Raw genomic sequence first — 27926 nt, 5'->3', positions numbered from 1 at the left:
AAAATTCTCTTTTGTAGAAGATCTTCACTGAGAGGATCCGATATTGTAGAGACCTGAATGAGAAGAAGATGATCCGATGTAACATCATAAGAATCCTGTGTAATAATACAATTACTGGAGATAATAAGGGAAACATATGAGGAGATTTATTATCTTACAGGGTTTAGTTTTCTTCCCTGACATCTACTAATAAAACCTATATATTTAGGCCACAGACAACAAGCAGTTTCCTCCTCGGAGTCGGCAGCTGAACACGTTCCTCATAGACTCATCTTCCATAACGCTAATTCTCGTCTCATTACCGACACTGGAATCGGCATTAGCAATACTGCAGGAGATATTCATTACACGCGACATGAGAAATAACTCCTTCATGATGAGGACGACATCTCCATCTTCTACTACGGCTCTAGAGACAGATGTGGCCAGAGTCGGTCACTGCCTCCATCCCCACCGGCCGTCTATATGAAGGTTTCCCGTCTTCCCCGCACTGGAATCTTCTCTCCCGTTAGATCTCAGCTCTGAGTCACACACAGAAGTTTGAGGCTTTTCTGGAAGAACAGGACAGGAGAGATCTGAGGCCGATGTCTCCATGTACAGGGTTTCCCCTCGGGATAAGAGGCTTTTCTATCCCTTTCCCCAAATTAAAGGGGACACCTGTGGATATCGGGGTCTTTACCGGCTGCAGTCCTGGGGGGATTTACTCGGCAACGTGGACGTTGGACAAACGTCACCATCAATTCCCATCAGAGTGAAGGAACATCGCTCCTCTATTCAGCTCTATGGATCCAGGATGAAATCCACTGCGGCCCCTGCAAGAAAAGAGCGAAGTCTGGTGAGACCCCCGAGGCCGGAGATTTCTACAGCTGCTCTGTGCACACAGGACCTGTGATGAGGTCACAGGAGGGGCGGAGTCAGGGGTCACATGATCAGGGGCCTCAGTGTGTGCAGGACTCTGCTGTGCTGGTTGTCATGGTGCTGGATGAGGAGAAGTTTATGTGTGGGGTCAGGAGGGGTTTACAGGGTGGATGTAGCAGAACTGTGTGTGTACGAGGTGTACGGAGCAGAGCCGTGTGTGTACGAGGTGTACGGAGCGGAGCCGTGTGTGTACGAGGTGTATGGAGCGGAGCCGTGTGTGTACGGAGCGGAGCCCTGTGTGTACAAGGTGTACGGAGCGGAGCCCTGTGTGTACGAGGTGTACGGAGCGGAGCCGTGTGTGTACGAGGTGTACGGAGCGGAGCCGTGTGTGTACAAGGTGTACGGAGCGGAGCCGTGTGTGTACGAGGTGTACAGAGCGGAGCCGTGTGTGTACGAGGTGTACGGAGCGGAGCCGTGTGTGTACGAGGTGTACGGAGCGGAGCCGTGTGTGTACGAGGTGTACGGAGCGGAGCCCTGTGTGTACAAGGTGTACGGAGCGGAGCCGTGTGTGTACGAGGTGTACAGAGCGGAGCCGTGTGTGTACGAGGTGTACGGAGCGGAGCCGTGTGTGTACGAGGTGTACGGAGCGGAGCCGCACGTGTACGAGGTGTACGGAGCGGAGCCGCGCGTGTACGAGGTGTACAGAGCGGAACCGCGCGTGTACGAGGTGTACGGAGCGGAGCCGCGCGTGTACGAGGTGTACGGAGAGGAGCCGCGCGTGTACGAGGTGTACGGAGAGGAGCCGCGCGTGTACGAGGTGTACGGAGAGGAGCCGCGCGTGTACGAGGTGTACAGAGCGTAGCCGCATGTGTACGAGGTGTACGGAGCGGAGCCGTGTGTGTGTACGAGGTGTACGTAGCGGAGCCGCGCGTGTACGAGGTGTACGGAGCGGAACCGCACGTGTACGAGGTGTACGGAGCGGAACCGCACGTGTACGAGGTGTACGGAGCGGAGCCGCGCGTGTACGAGGTGTACGGAGAGGAGCCGCGCGTGTACGAGGTGTACGGAGAGGAGCCGCGCGTGTACGAGGTGTACGGAGAGGAGCCGCGCGTGTACGAGGTGTACAGAGCGTAGCCGCATGTGTACGAGGTGTACGGAGCGGAGCCGTGTGTGTGTACGAGGTGTACGTAGCGGAGCCGCGCGTGTACGAGGTGTACGGAGCGGAACCGCACGTGTACGAGGTGTACGGAGCGGAGCCGCGCGTGTACGAGGTGTACGGAGAGGAGCCGCGCGTGTACGAGGTGTACGGAGAGGAGCCGCGCGTGTACGAGGTGTACGGAGAGGAGCCGCGCGTCTACGAGGTGTACGGAGAGGAGCCGCGCGTGTACGAGGTGTACAGAGCGTAGCCGCATGTGTACGAGGTGTACGGAGCGGAGCCGTGTGTGTGTACGAGGTGTACGTAGCGGAGCCGCGCGTGTACGAGGTGTACGGAGCGGAACCGCACGTGTACGAGGTGTACGGAGCGGAGCCGCGCGTGTACGAGGTGTACGGAGAGGAGCCGCGCGTGTACGAGGTGTACGGAGAGGAGCCGCGCGTGTACGAGGTGTACGGAGAGGAGCCGCGCGTCTACGAGGTGTACGGAGAGGAGCCGCGCGTCTACGAGGTGTACGGAGAGGAGCCGCGCGTGCACGAGGTGTACGGAGAGGAGCCGCGCGTGTACGAGGTGTACAGAGAGGAGCCGTGTGTGTACGAGGTGTACGGAGCGGAGCCGTGTGTGTACGAGGTGTACGGAGTGGAGCCGTGTGTGTACGAGGTGTATGGAGAGGAGCCGTGTGTACGAGGTGTACAGAGCGGAGCCGTGTGTGTACGATGTGTACGGAGCGGAGCCGTGTGTGTACGAGGTGTACGGAGCGGAGCCGTGTGTGTACGAGGTGTACGGAGAGGAGCCGTGTGTGTACGAGGTGTACGGAGCGGAGAAGTGTGTGTACGAGGTGTTAGGAGCGGAGCTGTGTGTACAAGGTGTTAGGAGCGGAGCTGTGTGTACGAGGTGTACGGAGCAGAGCCGTGTGTGTACGATGTGCACGGAGCGGAGCCCTGTGTGTACGAGGTGTACGGAGCGGAGCTGTGTGTGTACGAGGTGAACGGAGCGGAGCTGTGTGTGTACGAGGTGTAAGGAGTGGACCCGTGTGTGTACGAGGTGTACGGAGCGGAGCCGTGTGTGTACGAGGTGTATGGAGAGGAGCCGTGTGTACGAGGTGTACAGAGCGGAGCCGTGTGTGTACGATGTGTACGGAGCGGAGCCGTGTGTGTACGAGGTGTACGGAGCGGAGCCGTGTGTGTACGAGGTGTACGGAGAGGAGCCGTGTGTGTACGAGGTGTACGGAGCGGAGAAGTGTGTGTACGAGGTGTTAGGAGCGGAGCTGTGTGTACAAGGTGTTAGGAGCGGAGCTGTGTGTACGAGGTGTACGGAGCGGAGCCGTGTGTGTACGATGTGCACGGAGCGGAGCCCTGTGTGTACGAGGTGTACGGAGCGGAGCTGTGTGTGTACGAGGTGAACGGAGCGGAGCTGTGTGTGTACGAGGTGTAAGGAGCGGACCCGTGTGTGTACGATGTGTACGGAGCGGAGCTGTGTGTGTACGAGGTGTACGGAGCGGAGCTGTGTGAGTACGAGGTGTAAGGAGCGGAGCCGTGTGTGTACGATGTGTACGGAACGGAGCCCTGTGTGTACGAGGTGTACGGAGCGGAGCCGTGTGTGTACGAGGTGTACAGAGCGGAGAAGTGTGTGTACAAGGTGTACGGAGCGGAGCCCTGTGTGTACGAGGTGTACGGAGCGGAGAAGTGTGTGTACAAGGTGTACGGAGCGGAGCCCTGTGTGAACAAGGTGTACGGAGCGGAGCCCTGTGTGTACGAGGTGTACGGAGCGGAGCCGTGTGTACGAGGTGTACGGAGTGGAGCCGTGTGTGTATGAGGCGTACGGAGCGGAGCCACGTGTGTACGAGATGTACGGAGCAGAGCCGTGTGTGTACGGAGCGGAGCCCTGTGTGTACGAGGTGTACGGAGCGGAGCCGTGTATGTACGAGGTGTATGGAGCGGAGCCGTGTGTGTAATAGGTGTACGGAGCGGAGCTGTGTGTACGAGGTGTACGGAGGCGAGCCGTGTGTGTACGAGGTGTGCGGAACGGAGCCGTGTGTGTACGAGGTGTGCGGAGCGGAGCCACATGTGTACGAGGTGTACAGAGCAGAGCCGTGTGTACGAGGTGTACGGAGTGGAGCCGTGTGTGTATGAGGTGTACGAAGCTGAGCCGCGTGTGTACGAGGTGTACGGAGCAGAGCCGTGTGTGTACGGAGCGGAGCCCTGTGTGTACGAGGTGTACGGAGCGGAGCAGTGTATGTACGAGGTGTATGGAGCGGAGCCGTGTGTGTAATAGGTGTACGGAGCGGAGTCCTGTGTGTACGAGGTGTGCGGAGCGGAGCCACGTGTGTACGAGGTGTATGGAGCGGAGCAGTGTGTGTACGAGGTGTACGGAGCAGAGCCACGTGTGTACGAGGTGTACGGAGTGGAGCCGTGTGTGTACGAGGTGTGCGGAGCAGAGCCATGTGTGTACGAGGTGTACGGAGCAAAGCCGCCTTTGTGCGGACCCTTCTGTGTACTTTGTATACCCCAGCTTCAGTCACAGACACCACTGCATAATCTGTATACACCCGTATACCCCCAGCTTCGGTCGCAGACCCCTGTGTACACTGTATACACCCGTATACCCCCAGCTTCAGTTGCAGACCTCTGTGTACACTGCATACACCCGTATTCCCCCAGCTTCAGTCGCAGACCCCTGTGTATACTGTATACACCCGTATACCCCCAGCTTCGGTCACAGAACCCGCATCTCTCACACTGTAGAACTGATGTCAGACACCAGGGGCGTATCCAGGGGGGGCAGCTGGGGCATTTGCCCAGAGTGCAGCCGACAGGGAGCACCATCGGGCTGCCTGATGCGGTGGTCCAAAGAGGAGACTCCCCGCTGGCAGCATTCTGCCGCCCCCACACTCAGATTCTCCAGTTCTCTGAGCTGGCTGTCAAACTTGCAGCTGGCGCAGAGAAAGTGCTGCACGTCTGTGTACTAGTACATACACTGTCTGACTCACTTGGAGAGGTGTAAGCGCCGCTACGCCGCCACTGCCAGCGGCGCCTCACCGCCACCGGCACTTCCGCATGCGCCAGCAGCATGATCAGGTCACATGATCACGCTGCTGACATCACATGCCAGCTCTACAGAGGCGAAGACTCGGGCAGTGAGGCAGCGTTGCGGTTGGTGCGGTAAGTGCTTCAGACGGGTAATGGAGCTGAAGACACCACCGACTGTGCAAGGGAAGATTGCGGGATGGCTGCAGAGTCCCATGGAATGGATAGGGAGGGAGCAGGGGGAGTAAATTTACTGAGGACAGTGTATGAGGACTCGGCGCAAGGCCAGGATGCAGACATATTCATGTGGTGTGGTGGAGAAAGATGAGGAACATATGGGAGGAGGAGAGGGAAACCTGAGGACATTATGGGGGTTAATGTGGGGTTGGGGGGTTAATGAGGGGGGAAGGGGTTTAATGAGTGGGGGGTTAATTTGGGGAAGGGGGTTAATGAATTGGGATGGGAGGTAATGTGTGGGGGGGTTAATGTGGGGATGGGGGTTAATGAGTGGGGATGGGGGTTAATGTGTGGGGGGGTTAATGTGTGGGGGGTTAATGAGTTGGAATGCGAGTTAATGTGTGGGGGGTTAATGAGTGGGGATCGGGGTTAATGTGTGGGGGGGTTAATGAGTGGGGATGGGGGTTAATGTGTGGGGGGTTAATGAGTGGGGATGGTGGTTAATGTGTGGGGAGTTAATGAGTGGGGATGGGGGTTAATGTGTGGGGGTTAATGAGTGGGGATGGGGGTTAATGTGTGGGGGGTTAATGAGTGGGGATGGGGGTTAATGTGTGGGGGGTTAATGAGTGGGGATGGGGGTGAATGTGTGGGGGTTAATGAGTGGGGATGGGGTGAATGTGTGGGGGGTTAATGAGTGGGGATGGGGGTTAATGTGTGGGGGGATTTGGAGTGGGGGTACATAATGTGTTGGGGGATTTGGGAGTAGGGACGGGGGTTATTTAATGTGTGGGGGGATTTGGAGTGGGGATGGGGGGTTATTTAATGTGTGTGGGGATTTGGAGTGGGGATGGGGGGTTATTTAATGCGTGGGGGGATTTGGAGTGGGGATGGGAGGTTATTTAATGTGGGGGGGATTTCGAGTGGGGATGGGGGTTATTTAATGTGTGTGAGGGATTTGGAGTGGGGATGGGGCATTTAATGTGGGTGGGGGGGATTTGGAGTCAGGATGGGGGGTACTTAATGTGTGTGGGGAATTGGGGATGGGGGATTTAATATGAGTGGGGAGATTTGAGGACACAAAATGAAGAGTATGTATGAGGAAACAGTATGGGGGATGGGTGCAGACAGTATGGGGAGCAAACGGGTTAATGTATGTGGACACAGTATGGGGAGTGAGGGTGATGGGATGTGTGCAGACAGTATGGGGAGTCAGGGGTATGTGTGAGCAAACAGTATAGAGAGTGAGGGGGTAAATATATGAGGAGACAGTATTGTGAACAGAGGGATGATAGAGGAGACAGTATGAGGAGGGAGGGGAATAGTGTGAGGCGACAGTATATTGCAGATATTTGTATTTAGGAGCTTTATAATGACACTTCTATCTTTAAGGGCGTCATGTGGAGATTTGCTGCAGAAGACCGGAGAAGATGGAAGTCTGCAGAGATGAGATGTGGATGAGAAAACTCATCATGGGGTCTGGACAAGATGAAGAAAAGGAGAACGACTCCAGAGACGACATCATCTATAAGGTACCTGGAGGTAAATGTTATTTGTGATACTGACTTATTCTCATGTTTTTATTTGTTAGTAACATTAAAGGGGTTGTCCAGGTTTGTGCTGAGTCTGCAGACATTCTATGTGACTGCAGACGTCTGAATTCTCACAGTGCTCACTGCACGCTGTCAGGATTCTCTCGTGCCGGTAATTTACATACATACGGTCACATGCTGACGAGACATGTGTGGCCTCACTCAATGAAAATGAACGGAGTGAGGCCGGGCATGTCTAGTAGGAATGTGGCCAGAAGTATATAAATCACATACTTGTGCTGACATGACTGTACATCGGCAAGTGAGAATCCTAAATGTGTGCAGTGCATTCGTTGTGAGAATTCAGAAGCTGCAATGTCAGGATTCAGCTCTGCAGGTTCCAGTGTCATCACACGGACACGTCACTCATATGTGACTCTCATAGTTATGGTCCTGTGACAACGAGCTTCTCTTCCTGCTTCTCGAGATAGCAAATTGGTATATCATAAACTATAAAACATAACCTTTAATGATTCCTTAAAAACCATGCATCAAATCTAGACAAACATGTGCCAAAGTGCAATTGTGTTGTGCTCTATTTAAAAACAAACCGTTATGTACTTTATGAGGTACCATATGGCCCTAGACATTATCGTATTTCTTGTCCAAATATTTATAAACCTGGACTCTCCGACCATATGGGCCTTATACATATATATTCATATGCCAAAGGGCCTTTATGTCATCAGAATTATTACTTGTTAGACATATACTCAGCCCGTATACAAATAGCATAGCGTGTGTACAGCACCGGTCAAATGCATAAATATAAAATCACCTCATCAGCAATTTATATCCATTTATGATACCACTGTAGAAACTAAGACCGCTGTACTTATCTTTGGACGCTTCTATAAATAACGGATGATCAGGTAAGGTCCATCTGAAAACCCCAGAATCAAGACCCGATCTCCAGAATTGTCACCCAACGCGTTTCATCAATGTCTGACTCATCAGGGGTATTGTGACATCTTTTTCTGGCGCATAGCTCGCCCATTGTCAGTTTCATGGGCATAGAAAAGGTCCCCCAAAATCCAAGAGGAGGTGATTGGGATAAACGTATACTCCAAAGAGAAGCATATTGGATTTTCTCATTACAATCTGTATATCCCAAAGGACTTAATGAGACACTATCCTTTTCTTCCTTCTTGTAGGGAGTTTTAATAGGGCTTTTTAGCTCAGGGAGAGCCGACGAGGAGTGGGGGCGCCATTGCGCAGGAATTTAGGGTGCCAACCTCCGCGTGAGGTAGGGAACAGTCAGTTAGGGACATTTAGGGCCAGATATAGTGGGCACCCTTTCTATAATTCCTACAGACACATGGAGGTTGGTGGTATCCCCTATTATGCATGCAACAAAATAATTGAACAAATTCCACATTATACATAATTTGCAGATGGTACCCTGATTATTTTTCATTTTCTTTTTTCTGTTTCTTTCCCTACGATGGGGTGTAAAGAATTTGTTTTTATTCACAAGATAATCCTTGACAATGTCCATAATATGGGTGTTGGCGTTTTGTACTGATTCATAACGCCTATGCAATCATAAAATGACTTAATAATTCAGATCCCGTATAAATAATGATAGGGGGACGCAATCAACATTTTGTGATTGAGTAAATGAAGCCGCACTATTAGATTGATGTAGTAAAACAAAGGGAGCGGCTCCTAATGGTACGTGATGGTCAGGTGACTGCTTAGACCAATCACGCAATATTTTGATATGCAGACCGACAGGCCCGGTTACGCCCAGGAAGTGGGGCAGGGTAGGGTCGGTTCCTGCCCCAACATGACGCGCGGCGCCTGTTTAGGAAAACCCAGGAAGTGGGGCAAGATGCCTGAGCAGATGCCGGCGTCATGCGCAAACCGGAAGTACTGAACGGGGCAACCGGAAACGGCAATAAGCCGCGGTATGCCGCGATTTATAAAAGGCAGCTATCTCACAATGGGCGAGCTATGCGCCAGAAAAAGATGTCACAATACCCCTGATGAGTCAGACATTGATGAAACGCGTTGGGTGACAATTCTGGAGATCGGGTCTTGATTCTGGGGTTTTCAGATGGACCTTACCTGATCATCCGTTATTTATAGAAGCGTCCAAAGATAAGTACAGCGGTCTTAGTTTCTACAGTGGTATCATAAATGGATATAAATTGCTGATGAGGTGATTTTATATTTATGCATTTGACCGGTGCTGTACACACGCTATGCTATTTGTATACGGGCTGAGTATATGTCTAACAAGTAATAATTCTGATGACATAAAGGCCCTTTGGCATATGAATATATATGTATAAGGCCCATATGGTCGGAGAGTCCAGGTTTATAAATATTTGGACAAGAAATACGATAATGTCTAGGGCCATATGGTACCTCATAAAGTACATAACGGTTTGTTTTTAAATAGAGCACAACACAATTGCACTTTGGCACATGTTTGTCTAGATTTGATGCATGGTTTTTAAGGAATCATTAAAGGTTATGTTTTATAGTTTATGATATACCAATTTGCTACCTCTAAATATCTGACATTGGTTTGAGATACCCCTGCTATATATATCTTCCTGCTTCTCTCAGATTCTCACTGAACATTGAGGGCATTAGGGAGAGCAGCTCGTGGGTACATGGCTAAGTGTGCAAGTCGCATGTGTGTGTGTGGGGGGGGCGAACCAAATTCTTGCGCCGGGTGCCAGAAAGCCTAGATACGCCTCTGTCGGACACACACGGTAAAACTGCGGTCGCTGGTGTCTCATCTCTCGCACTTATACTAATATTGCTGTAAAAGAGAAATAGCGCAATAGTGCATTATCCGGAGTGCAGATAACAATCGCAAGTGATACACTCACCAAATGGAGATTTGTAACCGGCAATGGAGGATTCGCTGCTGCAGAACCACAGATCCACGAGGGACCAACATAGAAGATTCAGGACAGGAAAAATGTGGTCAGTCAATCCGCGCTGCGAATCACGAAAAACTCAGATTATTAATACAGTGGACTTTATTCTACGCGTTTCAGAGTCTCACAGAACTCATTCCTCAGTGATTCACAGCGTGGATTGACTGACCACATTTCTCCTATCCTGCACTTATACTGATAACATAAGATGGAGTCAGACGAACCCTCCTACAAAACGTGAGAACAAAGTCATTACTACAGGACTGTGTGAGAAAGGGATTTATTCTACAGGAAACGCTGGGGCCACAAATGAGAGAATCCGGGCCCCGTGGCTGGATACTCCGGGCCCCCAGCGTGTTAGGACCAGACGGGGTCTTTGTCCCTGGAGCTTCTCTACTCGGGGTAATGAGACTCTGATCTTGGTCATCCGTATGGATAATGGAAATGGAATTACAAAGCTTCTCATAGACTTTCCATGTTACACACGGACGGCACATGTACAACACACGGACGGCACATGTACAGCACACGGACGGCACATGTACAGCACACGGACGGCACATGTACAGCACACGGACGGCACATGTACAGCACACGGACGGCACATGTACAGCACACGGACGGCACATGTACAGCACACGGACGGCACATGTGCAGCACACGGACGGCACATGTACTGCACACGGATGGCTCATGTACAGCACACGGACGGCACATGTACAGCACACGGACGGCACATGTACAGCACACGGACGGCACATGTACAGCACACGGACGGCACATGTACAGCACACGGACGGCACATCTGCAGCACACGGACGGCACATCTGCAGCACACGGACGGCACATGTACAGCACACGGACGGCACATGTACAGCACACGGACGGCACATGTACAGCACACGGACGGCACATGTACAGCACACAGAAGGCTCATGTACAGCACACGGACGGCACATGTACAGCACACGGACGGCTCATGTACAGCACACGGACGGCACATGTACAGCACACGGACGGCTCATGTACAGCACACGGACGGCTCATGTACAGCACACAGACGGCTCATGTACAGCACACAGACGGCTCATGTACAGCACACAGACGGCACATGTACAGCACACGGACGGCACATGTACAGCACACGGACGGCACATGTACAGCACACGGACGGCACATGTACAGCACACGGACGGCACATGTACAGCAAACGGACGGCACATGTACAGCACACGGAAGGCTCATGTACAGCACACGGACTGCACATATACAGCACACGGACGGCACATGTACAGCACACAGACTGCACATGTACAGCACACGGACGGCATATGTACAGCACACGGACGGCACATATACAGCACACGGACGGCACATGTACAGCACACGGACGGCACATTTACAGCACACGGACGGCACATGTACAGCACACGGACGGCACATGTACAGCACACGGACGGCACACAGACGGCACACGGACGGCACACGGACGGCACACGGACGGCACACGTACAGCACACGGACGGCACATGTACAGCACATGGATAGCACATGTACAGCACATGGATAGCACATGTACAGCACACAGGCGGTACATGTACAGCACACAGACGGCACATGTACAGCACACGGACGGCACATGTACAGCACACGGACGGCACATGTACAGCACACGGACGGCACATGTACAGCACACGGACGGCACATGTACAGCACACAGACGGAACAAGTACAGCACACAGATGGCACATGTACAGCACACGGATGGCACATGTATAGCACACGGACGGCTCATGTACAGCACACGGATGGCACATGTACAGCACACAGACAGCTCATGTACGGCACACAGATGGCACAGGTACAGCACAGGTACAGCACACAGACGGCACATGTACAGCACACGGACGGCACATGTACAGCACATGGATGGCTCATGTACAGCACACGGACAGCACATGGACGGCACATGTACAGCACACGGACGGCTCATGTACAGCACACGGACGGCACATGTACAGCACACAGACTGCACATATACAGCACACGGACGGCTCATGTACAGCACACGGACGGCACATGTACAGCACACGGACTGCACATGTACAGCACACGGACGGCACATGTACAGCACACGGACGGCACATGTACAGCACACAGACGGCTCATGTACAGCACACGGATGGCACATGTACAGCACACAGACAGCTCATGTACGGCACACAGATGGCACAGGTACAGCACAGGTACAGCACACAGACGGCACATGTACAGCACATGGACGGCACATGTACAGCACATGGATGGCTCATGTACAGCACACGGACAGCACATGGACGGCACATGTACAGCACACGGACGGCTCATGTACAGCACACGGACGGCACATGCGCAGCACACGGACTGCACATGTACAGCACACGGACGGCACATGTACAGCACACGGACGGCACATGTACAGCACACGGACGGCACATGTACAGCACACGGACGGCACATGTACAGCAGACAGACAGCTCATGTACGGCATACAGATGGCACAGGTACAGCACAGGTACAGCACACAGACGGCACATGTACAGCACACGGATGGCTCATGTACAGCACACGGACAGCACATGTACAGCACAAAGACGGCACATGTACAGCACACGGACGGCACATGTACAGCACACGGACGGCACATGTACAGCACACAGACTGCACATATACAGCACACGGACGGCTCATGTACAGCACACGGACGGCACATGTACAGCACACGGACTGCACATGTACAGCACACGGACGGCACATGTACAGCACACGGACGGCACATGTACAGCACACGGACGGCACACAGACGGCACACGGACGGCACACGGACGGCACACGGACGGCACACGTACAGCACACGGACGGCACATGTACAGCACATGGATAGCACATGTACAGCACATGGATAGCACATGTACAGCACACAGGCGGTACATGTACAGCACACAGACGGCACATGTACAGCACACGGACGGCACATGTACAGCACACGGACGGCACATGTACAGCACACGGACGGCACATGTACAGCACACGGACGGCACATGTACAGCACACGGACGGCACATGTACAGCACACGGACAGCACATTTACAGCACACGGACGGCACATGTACAGCACACGGACGGCACACAGACGGCACACGGACGGCACACGGACGGCACACGGACGGCACACGTACAGCACACGGACGGCACATGTACAGCACATGGATAGCACATGTACAGCACATGGATAGCACATGTACAGCACACAGGCGGTACATGTACAGCACACAGACGGCACATGTACAGCACACGGACGGCACATGTACAGCACACGGACGGCACATGTACAGCACACGGACGGCACATGTACAGCACACGGACGGCACATGTACAGCACACGGACGGCACATGTACAGCACACAGACGGAACAAGTACAGCACACACATGGCACATGTACAGCACACGGATGGCACATGTATAGCACACGGACGGCTCATGTACAGCACACGGATGGCACATGTACAGCACACAGACAGCTCATGTACGGCACACAGATGGCACAGGTACAGCACAGGTACAGCACACAGACGGCACATGTACAGCACACGGACGGCACATGTACAGCACATGGATGGCTCATGTACAGCACACGGACAGCACATGGACGGCACATGTACAGCACACGGACGGCTCATGTACAGCACACGGACGGCACATGTACAGCACACAGACTGCACATATACAGCACACGGACGGCTCATGTACAGCACACGGACGGCACATGTACAGCACACGGACTGCACATGTACAGCACACGGACGGCACATGTACAGCACACGGACGGCACATGTACAGCACACGGACAGCACATTTACAGCACACGGACGGCACATGTACAGCACACAGACGGCTCATGTACAGCACACAGACGGCTCATGTACAGCACACGGATGGCACATGTACAGCACACAGACAGCTCATGTACGGCACACAGATGGCACAGGTACAGCACAGGTACAGCACACAGACGGCACATGTACAGCACATGGACGGCACATGTACAGCACATGGATGGCTCATGTACAGCACACGGACAGCACATGGACGGCACATGTACAGCACACGGACGGCTCATGTACAGCACACGGACGGCACATGCGCAGCACACGGACTGCACATGTACAGCACACGGACGGCACATGTACAGCACACGGACGGCACATGTACAGCACACGGACGGCACATGTACAGCACACGGACGGCATATGTACAGCACACGGACGGCACATGTACAGCAGACAGACAGCTCATGTACGGCATACAGATGGCACAGGTACAGCACAGGTACAGCACACAGACGGCACATGTACAGCACACGGATGGCTCATGTACAGCACACGGACAGCACATGTACAGCACAAAGACGGCACATGTACAGCACACGGACGGCACATGTACAGCACACGGACGGCACATGTACAGCACACGGACGGCTCATGTATAGCACACGGACGGCACATGAACAGCACACGGACGGCTCATGTACAGCACACAGACGGCACACGGACGGCACATGTACAGCACACGGACGGCACATGTATAGCACACGGACGGCACATGTACAGCACACGGACGGCACATGTACAGCACACGGACGGCTCATGTACAGCACACGGACAGCACATTTACAGCACACGGACGGCACATGTACAGCACACAGACGGCTCATGTACAGCACACAGACGGCTCATGTACAGCACACGGATGGCACATGTACAGCACACAGACAGCTCATGTACGGCACACAGATGGCACAGGTACAGCACAGGTACAGCACACAGACGGCACATGTACAGCACATGGACGGCACATGTACAGCACATGGATGGCTCATGTACAGCACACGGACAGCACATGGACGGCACATGTACAGCACACGGACGGCTCATGTACAGCACACGGACGGCACATGCGCAGCACACGGACTGCACATGTACAGCACACGGACGGCACATGTACAGCACACGGACGGCACATGTACAGCACACGGACGGCACATGTACAGCACACGGACGGCATATGTACAGCACACGGACGGCACATGTACAGCAGACAGACAGCTCATGTACGGCATACAGATGGCACAGGTACAGCACAGGTACAGCACACAGACGGCACATGTACAGCACACGGATGGCTCATGTACAGCACACGGACAGCACATGTACAGCACAAAGACGGCACATGTACAGCACACGGACGGCACATGTACAGCACACGGACGGCACATGTACAGCACACGGACGGCTCATGTATAGCACACGGACGGCACATGAACAGCACACGGACGGCTCATGTACAGCACACAGACGGCACACGGACGGCACATGTACAGCACACGGACGGCACATGTATAGCACACGGACGGCACATGTACAGCACACGGACGGCACATGTACAGCACACGGACGGCTCATGTACAGCACACGGATGGCACATGTACAGCCCACAGACAGCTCATGTACGGCACACAGATGGCACAGGTACAGCACACAGACGGCACATGGACAGCACATGGACGGCACATGTACAGCACATGGACGGCACATGTACAACACGCGGACAGCACATGTACAGCACATGGACGGCACATGTACAACACGCGGACAGCACATATACAGCACTTGGACGGCACATGTACAACACGCGGACAGCACATGTACAGCACACAGACGGCACTTGTATGGCAGACAGATGGCACAAGGACAGCACATGTACAATACACGGACAGCACATCTACAGCACACGGACAGCACATGTACAGCACACGGACTGCACATGTACAGCACACGGACGGCATGTTTATACGGACCCATAGACTTGTCTTGGTCCTTTGTCATCTGTGATGCTGGGAAAACACGGACATGAGAGCAGCACCGTAGGTCAAATAGGGGACACGTGGCATCTGTGAAAAACATGACAGGTCGTGTGAAGGGGCCGTACAGTCACATAATAGAAAACATTAGCAGAATTGCCGTCTTTTTCTACATCCTACCTCACAAACAGCAGAATAAAAAGAGATTAAAGTCCTATATGTCCCCCAAACTACTCTGCTAAATCCCCTCTGGCTCCGTGGCCGATGGTTCGGGGGCCCTGATGGTTTTTATTCATTTTGCAGCTATAATATAAGGTGAAGCCACAAGACCCCTGCAGCCCAGTGCTAAGACTGATGGAGACCCCTGGAGCCACAAGACCCCTGCAGCCCAGCGCTGAGACTGACGGAGAACCCCAAAGCCACAAGACCACTGCAGCCCAGTGCTAAAACTGACAGAGATCCCCGGTGCCACAAGACCACTGCAGCCCAGTGCTGAGACTTATGAAGATCCCTGGTGCCACAAGACCCCTGCAGCCCAGTGCTAAGACTGATGGAGACCCCCGGAGCCACAAGACCACTGCAGCCCAGTGCTAAGACTGACGGAGACCCCTGCAGCCACAAGACCCCTGCAGCCCAGTGCTAAGACTGACGGAGACCCCCAAAGCCACAAGACCCCAGCAGCCTAGTGCTGAGACTGGCAGAGACCCCCGGAGCCACAAGACCTCTGCAGCCCAGTGCTAAGACTGACAGAGACCCCTGGAGCCACAAGACCCCTGCAGCCCAGTGCTGAGACTGGCAGAGACCCCTCGAGCATCGGTGCTGGAGCCACGGGGAATTTATCAGTTCATGCTAATTATTTTTACATTCTCAGAAATCCCCTGTAGTGTCTGTTCACACCCACCATTGTTGCTGTGGATTTATTTACAGTGTTGGCAGGAAATATTCTGAAAGACAACAGCAACAGATTTATAAAAAAAAGTGTCTTCTGGCTGATGTCCGTGTCTGCCAGGTGTCCATGTCTGCCTGGTGACCGTGTGTGGCCGGTGTCCATGTCTGGCTGCTGTCCCTGTCTGTCTGCTGTCTGTGCCTGGCCAGTGTCTGTGTCTGGCCGGTGTCCATGTCTGGCCGGTGTCCGTGTCTGGCCGGTGTCCGTGTCTGGCTGCTGTCCGTGTCTGGCTGCTGTCCGTGTCTGGCCGGCGTCTGTGTCTGACCGGTGTCCTTGTCTGCCCGGTGTCCATGTCTGCTTGGTGTCCGTGTCTGGCCTGTGTCCATGCCTGGCTGGTGTCCATGTCTGGCCGGTGTCCATGTCTGCCTGGTGACCGTGTGTGGCCGGTGTCCGTGTCTGGCTGCTGTCCCTGTCTGTCTGCTGTCTGTGCCTGGCCAGTGTCTGTGTCTGGCCGGTGTCTGTGTCTGGCCGGTGTCTGTGTCTGGCTGGTGTCTGTGTCTGCCCGGTGTCCTTGTCTGCCCGGTGTCCATGTCTGCTTGGTGTCCTTGTCTGCCCAGTGTCCATGCCTGGTTGGTGTCCCTGTCTGGCCGGTGTCCGTGTCTGGCCGGTGTCCGTGTCTGGCTGCTGCACCTGTCTGGCCAGTGTCCATGTCTGTCTGCTGTCTGTGCTTGGCCGGTGTCTGTGTCTGTTCGGTGTCCGTGTCTGGCTGCTGTCCGTGTCTGGCCGGAATCCGTGTCTGCCCGGCGTCCGTGTCTGCCCGGCGTCCGTGTCTGCCCGGCGTCCATGTCTGCCCGGCGTCCGTGTCTGGCTGCTGCACTGGGACAGTGTGAATAGTATAGTAGACAGCACTATTCCACACAATAGGATATTAAGCCCTGTTCACACTGCGCTTCTGCAGTGCGTCCGGGGGCTCTGCCTGAATCCCCCTAAAATAGGAATCACATAAATCCCCGTTGGGGCCACAGACGGCACTGACACCAGCAGAGGTCAGAGGAATTTGTTTTTTTTCTGAAATTGACTGATTTATTCCCTTAGGCCGGTGCACACGATCAGGAATTGGCAGCGCTTTGTACGCAGCACACGTCCGCTGCCGGCTACTGAACGCAGGTGACTCCACATGTGATCACTGAACCGTGTGGATTCACCGCGTCCAATACATTGTAGGGTGAGATCTATCGCGTCTCCGCAAATAAACAGACATGTTGTGATCTGGAAAGACGCGCCGCATGTCCGTCTCTAAAGATAGGGAATGTAGATTGTGAGCCTCATTGGGGACAATGCCACTAATGTCTGTAAAGTGCTGTGGAATTAATAGCGCTATATAAATGAGTAAATATAAATATATAAACTGCGGGGGTTCTGTCCTTTCACAAAATGTCGGCAGAGCCCCCGCAGCACCGTACACCCACAGCGGCGCGCCACACATTCAAATGACCCCTCATCCCAGCCTGCGGCCGGCAGCAATGCTCCCCTCTTGGCTCCTCCAGCAGTGTCCCTGGGTGTTATAATAATTGTAATAAAGTTCTTTTTTTTATGTGCATGTATATATATATATAATTTGCCTATTGCAGGAGCCTCTGCGGTTTCCAAACACTTTGCTAATGTGCATAAAGGAGATTTAAAAAGCTTTTCCTTTAGGGGAATAGAGGTGGTTACAAAACCACGTAGGGGTGGTGAGTATAAAAGTAAAATCCTCTCTAGAGAAAGTAGGTGGATCTTTTTATTAGAGACTAGAGTTCCTGACGGATTGAACAGTAGAATGGATCTCATTACACAATATTAAGTAAGAAAATAAGAGTAGAATTTTTTTTTTTTTTATAGAGTGCATATATTAGTTTTCAAAAGATTATATCTCTATCTTATACCTACTCCAATATATTATTCCTTTTGAGAGTTATATTTGTGATTGTCTCTGATATTTAGATCGCGCCTACTACTTGATGTATTTTTTCATATATGTTTATAAAATAATTTATTTTATTTTTTTTGTGGCAGTTATTCCACATCACTGTTGATTTATTACCAAATGTTTATATCATTGGTCTATGTATAAAACATGTTCAATATATGTATTTTTCTAGCAATATTTTTGAACTGAGTTTCAACCATCTACTCAGGTGTTTTTAATTGGTTTGTTTCACTGCTTTTAATTAAGGGTCATTTGAATATGTTCCACAAAGGAGGATATATTGTCAGTGTTGGAGCTCAGTTCAAATAGGACCGTGAAGAAGGCACATAGTGCTGAAACATGTAGTCCCTTGCTGGAATGTTACCAATTGTTTGGAGTTCCTCATATATTTTTTACATGAATTAATGGATAAATAAAGAAGAAGATTTTATAATTCTGGTGAACTTTCATCTTTTTGCTGGATCCCAATTCTCTTATATTTATATATATATATACACACTCACTGGCCACTTTATTAGGTACACCTGTCCAACTGTGTGTTAAGACTTAATTTCTAATCAGCCAATCACATGGCGGCAACTCAGTGCATTTAGGCATGTAGACATGGTCAAGACAATCTCCTGCAGTTCAAACCGAGCATCAGTATGGGGAAGAAAGGTGATTTCAGTGCCTTTGAACGTGGCAAGATTGTTGGTGCCAGAAGGGCTGGTCTGAGAATTTCAGAAACTGCTGATCTACTGGGATTTTCACGCACAACCATCTCTAGGGTTTACAGAGAATGGTCCGAAAAAGAAAAAAAATCCAGTGAGCGGCAGTTCTGTGGCCGGAAATGCCATGTTGATGCCAGAGGTCAGAGGAGAATGGGCAGACTGGTTCGAGCTGATAGAAAGGCAACAGTGACTCAAATTGCCACCCGTTACAACCAAGGTAGGCAGAAGAGCATCTCTGAACGCACAGTGCGTCGAACTTTGAGGCAGATGGGCTACAGCAGCAGAAGACCACACCGGGTACCACTCCTCTCAGCTAAGAACAGGAAACTGAGGCTACAATTTGCACAAGCTCATCGAAATTGGACAGTAGAAGATTGGAAAAACGTTGCCTGGTCTGATGAGTCTCGATTTCTGCTGCGACATTCGGATGGTAGGGTCAGAATTTGGCGTAAACAACATGAAAGCATGGATCCATCCTGCCTTGTATCAACGGTTCAGGCTGGTGGTGGTGGTGTCATGGTGTGGGGAATTTTTTCTTGGCACTCTTTGGGCCCCTTGGTACCAATTGAGCATCGTTGCAACGCCACAGCCTACCTGAGTATTGTTGCTGACCATGTCCATCCCTTTATGACCACAATGTACCCAACATCTGATGGCTACTTTCAGCAGGATAATGCGCCATGTCATAAAGCTCGAATCATCTCAGATTGGTTTCTTGAACATGACAATGAGTTCACTGTACTCAAATGGCCTCCTCAGTCACCAGATCTCAATCCAATAGAGCATCTTTGGGATGTGGTGGAACGGGAGATTCGCATCAGGGATGTGCAGCCGACAAATCTGCGCCAACTGTGTGATGCCATCATGTCAATATGGTCCAAAATCTCTGAGGAATGCTTCCAGCACCTTGTTGAATCTCTGCCACGAAGAATTGAGGCAGTTCTGAAGGCAAAAGGGGGTCCAACCCGTTACTAGCATGGTGTACCTAATAAAGTGGCCAGTGAGTGTATATATATATATATATATATATATACGTATGTGTGTATGAGTATGTGTATATATATATATATATAATATACACATGATTGCATTCTTATGCTTCGACTGAAACTCTTTTCAGCTGGTGTAATGAGAAGACATGGGTGTAATGCTTAGTTTGCTATCCTTGTCTTGCATGCAAATAAAATGTCATACTTCTCTGGTAACATAGATAAGGATTGCTAACAGCTAAGCATATTTCAATGTATGTACTATTTTGCAAACGTAGTATTTTGAACGCCCTCCTCTTTTCTTATTTAAACTCTTTGAATATGTATAGAGTCAGACAGACTGCTCACATATGGTGTGCCTGTCATTCTGCCTCCATGCCGGCATGATCAATAAAGAAACATCTTACTTATTCAGGTCTGGAAGATTTCTAATTGGAAGACTAAAACTCCACTGACATTACTGAGATCTCACTGTAAAGACCTTATTTTGCGGCCTCCAGTCATTCAGCAGAGTATGGGGGTCCGGCACTGTGGGGGCTCTTGTTATCACTGCCTCGCTTACAGATGGGGGCGCCCTCCCTACTGGCTGTGTTACAAGGTGAGCTGGACAGGATATAATCAGCCCTTTTATCAATCCCACATCTGCAGGTCATGTGGACCACAACGATTCTGGGTATGTGATCAATTCTTCCTCTAATTCTAGGAAAGGATCAGCATTTCTCACTCGTTCCCCTGCCTCGCTGCAGGTGGACACTGGGTTTAGAAATGGTGTTCCACTTTAGAACTTGTGAACATGCCTGCAGTCTGGTATTGTAAAATAAGCCATCACCCAAATCCTCCCATTGTTACTTTCCTTACACTCTTTAACAAAATCACAAAGGAATTTCCATGATCTACTTTACATCTGGAGAGGGAAACATGTGGCACAGAACCTCTAAAAAGCAAAAAACAACAATTTAATTAGTTCTGCCAGTTTAAAACTGATGACACATTTCCCTTCATGATCCCAGTATAGAGTGTCCAAGAACAATCTAGAGCATGGAAATTCTCATATTTTACATCAGGACCCCTAAATACCTGTAGTACATGGTGCAGTGTAGTTCTTCAGGTGTGTGAAAATCTACATTTGTATACCTTTATCTATTGCTTCCTTGATAAAGGATGGTCCTGCAGTTACTAGATCTAGACTGTAAAAGTATCTAGATTCCCCATACCCCTGGATCACCATTGTCTCAGCCATGGATTTCACCTATAGTCCGGCAGCAGTAGGAATTATTCCCAGGCTCAGGGCTTGCATCATATCCCTCCCACACAGTTGATATTATAATTTGTATAATTGCATTTTTACCTGTGCCGAGGGCCCGGTGTCTCCACAGGCGTAGACAATGGTTCTCTGTGGCCCTTACCACTTGCTCCTTTTACCACTATGCAGGCAGCAGACAGTCCAATAGTCGGTATCTCTTCTGGATGTACTAAGGTTCTAGTGCTGCTGCTGAATCAACAAGAGAAGTGACCTCATGGCTTACCACAAGGACGGTTACTTCTGGAAATACAGTGTTTTATAAATGTATTTCTACTTTAGCCAAATTAAATTTTTCCTCTCATTACCCCTTTCTTGTACCAAATTTTCACATTTTATCAAAGTAAGTTTTATCATCAAATACAACCCATCTGGTCAGGGGACACCCTCAGCTCTTCTAGTGGTCCCTTCTTATCTTAAAACCACAAACAACCACATTCCAAAACATTTCTCATGCTCACAGCTTATCTCCCCACCTCAGGACTGTGTGCTCTGGGTGGTGCCTTCTCCTAGTTTTTCAAGATTAAAAAGACAATGTCAGGGATCTACAATGTTTACTCTCTATTTGTTATAATATATAAGAGTTAGGCCTATAAGTTACCAATAAGGACACATTGCACATCTGATCTGAAGACTGTTCTCTCTGGGTACCCGATGAGAAAGGACCATATCCAGTTTCATTCCATGGATACCCTCTTGGTACAATCTTAATAACTTTCCAGCCATCACATGAAATGGTCAATAACATTACTGCCTTACAATGAGGACAAGACCTTAAAATATATATATCTGTATCTATGGGATAAAGTCCCATAATGATGTTACATAAAATTCTTAAACACAAAAAGACAAACAAGATGAGGACTATACACAATATAAACCCTGGAGCACAATGGATTTCTACCCACTTATAAGAAGTCTGACAAATATCAGTGAAATTCATATGTCAACAAGAAGATAATAAACCAATAGCAACAATTCAATTACTGCTACTAATATCCAGGATCTAAATAATCCTCACTGATTACACCATGTCCTAGATATTTACCAGCTTGTATCGCTATATCCTGCCACCTCCACCCAATGAAGGCCTGTAAGGGGCGAGTGTCACAACACAGTGTAATAATAACAAAGTTCCCCAAAGACTATGGTCACTGATATCACAAAGATACATATACTCACAAGGACTTCTGACTAGTGTAACAGTACAAACACACAACGATCTTCACAGTTAGGGACTGGACATACACACATACGCAGAGACATATAAGACAAGAGAGTAAAGTTCCCTCGTACTCCTACACCTGAAGTGCTGAGATAAAGTCCAATGACACCGCCTCTTTATAAACAGAGACGTTCCCGTTCTTAATATCAGGTATTCAGAGCACCACCGGCGCGGACTCTCCTCAGTGAAACGAGGAGGTTCAGTCACTCTGTGCTATTAAAAGAAAAACATATAACAAAACTACATAGAATATTCTCTATGGGAATCAGGTGGCATGTATCTAGGTGATTTATACCACTATAATAAACTATGATTTGTCTCCAGTCCACAGGTGAATGTCAACCACGCCTACTGGACTCCCTTATACACCCAGGATTTTATATTCCAATCCTTATACATTCACTCAAGAGATCACTCAAGGAGTCTCATGTGTAACATAAAACATATAGTTATGGCGTTTTCGTTCTATGTAGTTTTAAAAGACAGACAAAACAGCACACTTACCAGAAAACAACATTCAAACAATACCGGCAAAATTTTATACTGGGTTCTATTTTAATGAAACATACTGATCATTGTAGACAATACGCTACTTCCTGATCAAAAAAGTGTGATAGAAATACTCATTAAAAATTCCAATCTTTATTCCAACATATACATATAAAATAAAGTGCCTCATACCATAGAAAGATCAAAATTTAGCGTATACACAAGTTTCAGGGACATAAAAGGAGTCATATATACCCAAATGCATATAATAGTGCAAAAAATATTTACTATAATATCTACAAACATATAAGACCAAAATGTCTCTAAGATCTCACATTATTAAAAGTATATTATTTAATTTGTTATACAAAGTTAAATTGCCTCTTACAGCTTATTTCTCCATAGCAAATATTTATTTTATCTTTGTAATAACCACATGGCTTAATAAATTACAATTCACATAATATTTTAGATTAGCACTGTAGTAGTCACATATAACATAATGAGAACCGTATCCACTAAATATTTTGCACATCAAAGGCGTATAGTAAATGCTCCTATTAATAACAAAATTCTTTATGACGTGCTTCTTCCTATTATGTATATTTAGCCATATGGTCTACTTTAAAGTTACCAGCTCAATCTTTTCATGGCCAAGCTTGAAAGCGACTTTCTGTCCTCATGCCCCATCAGGCCCCTGGCCTACTACCACTTCATTGATGATATTTTAATCATCTGGACGGAGTCTGAGCAACAGCTAAAGACGTTCCACGAACAGTTTAATCAATTTCATCCCACCATCAATTTAACATTCAACTACTCCAGCACTGAGATTAACTTTTTGGACACCATCATTAAGCTAAAAAACAATGAAATAGAGACATCCCTGTATCAGAAGCCAATCGACCGTCCAACATACCTGAAATGGGACAGTTTCCATCCAAAACACATAAAGAACTCTATCTATAGCCAAGCCATCAGATACAATCGTATATGTTCCAACCCCATGGATAGAGACAAACACCTTGGTCGCCTCAAAAAGTCCTTTTTGAGTCAGGGCTACCATCCAAGAACAATTCAAAACCAGATTACAAGAGCCACCAGAATGTCAAGGAATCACCTGCTACATTACAAAGCTGAAGAAGAGAATAACCGGGAGCCTCTAGTGGTCACCTACAACCCAAATCTGGAAGTGCTAAGGGGAGCGGCACGGAAATTACAGCCTTTACTGCAAAAAGATGCCCGATTACAATCCATGTTTCCAGACCCCCCACTGCTGTGTTTTAGGCAGCCCCCAAATGTAAGAAGCATCATTGTCAGAAGCTCCCTGTCCTCTCCATCAGCTGCAGGAACCTTTCCTTGAAACCAGAAAAAAATGTAAAACCTGTCCATTTATAATGACCACGGACAAGATAAAGATCCCCAACTCACATCAGGACTACAAGATCCCAGGTACTCTCAGCTGCATCACATCTAATGGGGTGTACTTAATTATCTGTACTAAATGTCCAACTGGGAGTCTGTATGTGGGGGAGAACGGGCAAAAGCTTAGAACAAGGATGAATGCTCATCATCACACAATAAGAGAAAAAAGAAGGGATCTACCTGTGGCAAAACATTTTTGTATGATGGACCACAACACCACGGATATGAAATTACTGGTATTGAAAGGTAACTTCACATCTCAGAGAGAGAGAAGAGTCTGTGAGTATAAATTTATGACGACCTTTGACACTCTCAGTGCTGGAATGAAAGTGTCGCATGGATTTATGTCTTTTTACATCAATTAAGGAATTTGCTTCCAAGACCTTGTAGGGGCATCACAACACATTAGGAGACCCCAATCAGAGGACTGTAAAACTCCTTATCTATGTACTGGTCCAATATTTATGTTTCTCCCTCTCCCATATTGATAGTTCTGCTTCACGTCACTTGTCTCATCTATTGCATTTTTTCTGTGTTGTATTGTGCATAAATATGTGACTCTTCAGATTTTGTATTAGTCTAGCCTGATAAAGAGACCTGAGTAGTCTAGGAAGCTTGCAATGTGTTACCATCTTTTCAGTTAGCCATTAAAAGGTATCAACCACTGAGGACTCTCAATTCTGAATATTTTTCAGCTCAATATAGACATAGTATAGCACACTCAAAGCCACACTATTAAATGAGTGTGTATCCTGCATTGAAAACACAGGAATCTCATTAAGGCAGTTCCCAATGCTGCCATGTGCCTTGCATAGTGCAAAGTCTCATTATAGACCTAAGCATATAAGGCGGCTGCAAGTGCTGCCATTGTATTACACAGAAAGCTATACTTATGAAGGCTAACAATCAGATATGCGAATAACGCTATAGATGTCTCATAAATACATATTACCTGTTCCCAGCTCTTGTTACATAAATGCCAAGTGGCCCGCTAAAAGATCCTAAACCCCGACGCGCGTTTCGCTGTCAATGCTTCCTCAAGACGGAGGACTTACTTAAGGAGTTCCAGACTCCCCCGTGCATGGGTTACAGTACTCACCGGTGAGGGAAAGGTGTTGGATTTCCTGGCCAACACACCAAATGTCAGTGGAGTTTCAGTCTTCCAATTAGAAATCGTCCAGACCTGAATAAGTAAGATCCTTTATTTGGTCATGCTAGCATGGAGAGAGAATGACAGCCACACCAGATGTGAGCAGTCCTTTGTCTGCCTCAATACATATTCTTAGAGTTTAAATAATAAAAGAGGAGGGCGTTGAAACATACTTCGTTTGCAAAAATAGTACATACAATATACTTAGCTGTTAGCAATCCTTAATAATAATAATACATTTTATTTCTATAGCGCCGACATATTCCGCAGCACATTACATTTCAGAGGGGATTTGTACAGCCAATAGACATTACAGCATAACAATAATCACATACAGTAGATTATAACAAATACCAAGAGGAATGAGGGCCCTGCTCGCAATCTTAGTCTATGAGGAAAGAGGGAGACACGAAAGGTGGGTGGTAACAGTTGCCCTGATTGTATGGACCAGCCATAATGTTAAGTGTGTAACAGTACAGACACAGAGGGCTAATGGATGCATAAAGCATGTGGGAACATGATGCGAGGAACCTGGTTATGGCAAAACTTTTGGCTGTGCCACCCAGGGATAGATTAGGTTAATGTGTTGAGGCGATAAGTCAGTCTGAATAAATGCGTTTTCAGGGCACGCTTAAAATTGTGGAGATAAGATATCCTTATCTACGTTACCAGAGAAGTAAAGGTATGACTTTTTATTTTTGTACGTTAGATAAGGATAGCAAACTAAGCATTACACCCATGTATTACATCAGCAGAAAAGAGTTTCAGTCTAAGCATAATAATGGCATATATGCAATCATGTGTATATATATATATATATACTCACACACATACACGTATGGATATATATGTCTATATACACGCACATAAAAGAAAGAACTTTATTACAATTATTATAACAATCACACACCCCCTGCACCCTCTTGCTCCCCTCTATCACACACCCCTGCACCCTCTCGCTCCCCTCTATCACACACACACCCTGCACCCTCCTGCTCCCCTCTATCACACACCCCCTGCACCCTCTTGCTCCCCTCTATCACACACCCCCTGCACCCTCTTGCTCTCCTCTATCATACACCCCCTGACCCTCTTGCTCCCCTCTATCACACACACTCTGCACCCTCTTGCTCCCCTCTATCACACACCCCCTGCACCCTCTTGCTCTCCTCTATCACACACCCCCTGCACCCTCTTGCTCCCCACTATCACACACCCCCTGCACCCTCTTGCTCCCCTCTATCACACACCCCCTGCACCCTCTTGCTCCCCTCTATCACACACCCCGTGCACCCTCTTGCTCCCCTCTATCACACACCCTGTGCACCCTCTTGCTCCCCTCTATCACACACCCCCTGCACCCTCTTGCTCCCCTCTATCACACTCCCCGTGCACCCTCTTGCTCCCCTCTATCACACACCCTGCACCCTCTTGCTCCCCTCTATCACACACACCCTGCACCCTTTTGCTCCCCTCTATCACACACTCCCTGCACCCTCCTGCTCCCCTCTATCACACACCCCCTGCACCCTCTCGCTCCCCTCTATCACACACCCTCCTGCTCCCCTCTATCACACACCCCCTGCACCCTCTCGCTCCCCTCTATCACACCCCCTGCGCCCTCTCGCTCCCCTCTATCACACACCCCCTGCACCCTCTCGCTCCCCTCTATCACACACCCCCTGCACCCTCTTGCTCCCCTCTATCACACAACCCCTGCACCCTCTTGCTCCCCTCTATCACACACCCCCTGCACCCTCTCGCTCCCCTCTATCACACACCCCCTGCGCCCTCTCGCTCCCCTCTATCACACACCCCCTGCGCCCTCTCGCTCCCCTCTATCACACACACCCTGCACCCTCTCGCTCCCCTCTATCACACACCCCCTGCACCCTCTTGCTCCCCTCTATCACACACCCCCTGCTCCCTTCTATCACACACCCCCTGTCCTCCCCATGTTCCCTGTTCCCGCCATTACCTCTCACAAGTTTCCCATCTCCTTCAGCTTCCAGCCTGCAAATGCTGTGGCTCCTCCCCCTTGAGTCACATGATTGTGATGTCATTGCAGGTCCTGTACCATTCCTCCACTGTGGAGAGCGCGCAGCAGAGTAGCAGAGCAGTCAGCTCGGCACAACACACCAAGAAGCCCGGAGGAGGGAGCGGCCGACACCCCGCAGAGGACA

The 27926-nt window shown here is 49.7% G+C and overlaps 1 long non-coding RNA gene across 1 annotated transcript; it reads right to left on the bottom strand.

Moving 5' to 3' along the window:
• Positions 1–463: 463 nt before the first annotated feature.
• Positions 464–27926, bottom strand: LOC141073989 (uncharacterized). The gene is made up of 4 exons (XR_012227106.1): positions 27722–27926; positions 25693–25776; positions 15598–15690; positions 464–812 (listed from the first exon to the last, which is right to left on the bottom strand). It is a non-coding gene; the product is annotated as an uncharacterized lncRNA (long non-coding RNA).

Source organism: Dendrobates tinctorius, unplaced genomic scaffold (genome assembly GCF_039654945.1).
Source record: "Dendrobates tinctorius isolate UK_male_01 unplaced genomic scaffold, ASM3965494v1 ptg000321l, whole genome shotgun sequence".
Classification (NCBI taxonomy): domain Eukaryota; kingdom Metazoa; phylum Chordata; class Amphibia; order Anura; family Dendrobatidae; genus Dendrobates; species Dendrobates tinctorius.
The sequence above is the reverse complement of the archived record's forward strand: the minus strand, read 5'-3'. Positions and strand labels throughout refer to the sequence as shown.